The 2,402-nt window shown below is 35.3% G+C and overlaps 1 pseudogene; it reads left to right on the top strand.

Annotated features, from left to right (window-relative positions):
- Window positions 1-604: 604 nt before the first annotated feature.
- LOC127902037 (methionine S-methyltransferase-like) lies at window positions 605-2,091 on the top strand (annotated as a pseudogene).
- Window positions 2,092-2,402: the final 311 nt, after the last annotated feature.

Consider the following 2,402-nt stretch of genomic DNA (forward strand, 5'->3'; position numbering starts at 1 on the left):
TGTGTATTGGGTTGTCACAGGCCTTAAAGCTGAAAATCCATCCCCAATCTAAAGTGAAAAACAGTAGCTAGAACAGAATCTATGTTTTGATGTCCTAGTTTATAAGCTCAAACAAATTAATAGTATACAGAAAATGCATGATAGAACCCAAAACTCATATTGATTTTTAGTTTCGAAATTCATTTCAGAAAATCTGTTCCGTTCATCAGATTCAACTAAATTACCAACTAAACTCTAGCCACGTACTTGTGTATGTATAGGTAGAGCACTAGGTCAACAAAGGAGTCCATCTTTAAGGCCTTGTCTAAGACTGTGGTTGTCTTTTTCATGAGCTTCTTGTTAGATTAATTTTATATTAATCTAATATTTAGGGCCACACATGAAATAAATAAAATGTGTGTGCTATTATTTAATAAGCCAAGAATTAAGTGATCTATTTGAAGTTAAATAAATGGCAAATGGTATAATTATTGTGGATTAAATGCATAGATACTAGAATTTAATTATCACTTTAATGAGGGGTTGACGTGATAATTATCATAAATAACTGCTGAACGGTTTTCATTAGAAAACTGCCTGTCAAGTTATTGAATTAAAAGGGGTTATGGTCCCCAATCTCTCTTCATCCTCTGCAACTTCTCTAATCCTCTCAGAGAGAATTCTAAACTCAAGAGAAAAAGAGAAGATTGGAAGTCCATCTCCTACACTCAAGAACCACTACGAATCACCATGGATTCAGGTATGCTTCCGCTTTCATATTTCTCAGTAATTTAATATGGATGTTACAAGGACTTAAGGTTTTACACTTCTGGCTTTCCAGCTTGCTGAGCGACGTACACATGAAAAGGTTATCCTTGTCTTTTTTACTCTGTTTTCATATCACAGAATCCATTTTTGAATATATGTATTTAGGTACACACGCGCATGAATATGCATGTTTTTATGAGTATATTTAAGTATATCCAATGCTGAATAACTCTTCCATTTGAACATGACAGTAATCAGATAGTTGATATTTATGTTACAAAAATTGGAAGCAAATAAGCAATTCAGAATCATGCAAGGACTTGGATTTTTTTGTTAATTCACTGGGCATATGTTTATCCCACCTCTGATTTTTCTTAATATTTCTCACTTGTTCATTTCGTGGCACTTTTAGCCGCTACATTGGCATTTTCTGCCATTTGCTTTTGTTCATTGAAGTAAGTTAGCTTATGAAATTGCTTTTTGATAAATGTTCTTCAGAGGGATTGTGAAAAGGCCAAATCAACTGAGATGATCGGGTTTTCTAGATCAGCCATCTCTGTCCTCAACGGTGCTGAACCGTCAATTACTGAGACACCAAACTCTGACCTGATTCATATGGATGTAGACCAAAGCTTCTTGCCTGCACCATGTCTGGTCAGAGCTGCTATCTTTGAAAGTTTTGCAGGACAAAACATGTCTGAGTCAGAAATTGACGTCACCCCTAGCGTAAGACATATATATCAAGAGCAATTTTGGTTTCTCAGTCGATACAGATACAGAATTCACATATGCAGGTTGCTCTCAATCTCTGTTTAATAGGTTAGTCCTCTGCCGTATCCTAGAAGGTGGACCATTATGCTTCCCAGCTGGCTCGAATGGGAACTATGTTTCTGCTGCAAAATTTTTGAAAGCGAACATTGTGAATATCCCTACTGAATATGAAGTGGGCTTTAAGGTGACAGAGAAGACACTTGTGACAATACTCGAGACTGTAAAGAAGCCGTGGGTAAACATTTCTGGTCCAACCGTCAATCCAACTGGCTTGCTGTACAGCAACAAAGAGATGTGTTTGTGAAAAATATGGGGCAAGAGTTGTGATTGATACTTCATTATCGGGATTGCAATTCAACTACGAGGGTTGGGGTGGCTGGAATCTGGAAGGCTGTTTATCGAAGCTGTATCGTCTCTCTCTGTCTCTGCTCGGAGGGCTGTCTCCGAAGATGCTTACTTACTGGAGCCCCCGCATTTGGATTTCTGGTTCCAAACCAACGTCATTTAGTTGATGCATTTAGTAGCTTTCCGAGATTAAGAATATATTTTATGCTATTAAGAATACATTTTTGATAAATTAACCGCAATTCTGAATTTTAATTTAGAGAATGTCGAGAAGAGATTTGATTTTTCATATAAAAAAATTAAAAATGAAATTAGTCAAAATCAATTACAAGAACAGCAATAAGAATATATTTTGTAAAAGCCATAAATACATATAATATAAATTTAGTTTAAGATTAAGTAATTATTAATTTGTATAGTAAGAGGGTCTTGTAGGACAATAAGAAGTTTTTAAAAGAGATTTGCTAAGGAACAAGTTTAGTTTGTGAATGCTCAAGTAATTGAAAGCAATGCAATTGAAGGAAATATAAAGCAATCAT

This window comes from Citrus sinensis, chromosome 5 (assembly GCF_022201045.2).
Source record: "Citrus sinensis cultivar Valencia sweet orange chromosome 5, DVS_A1.0, whole genome shotgun sequence".
Classification (NCBI taxonomy): Eukaryota; Viridiplantae; Streptophyta; class Magnoliopsida; order Sapindales; family Rutaceae; genus Citrus; species Citrus sinensis.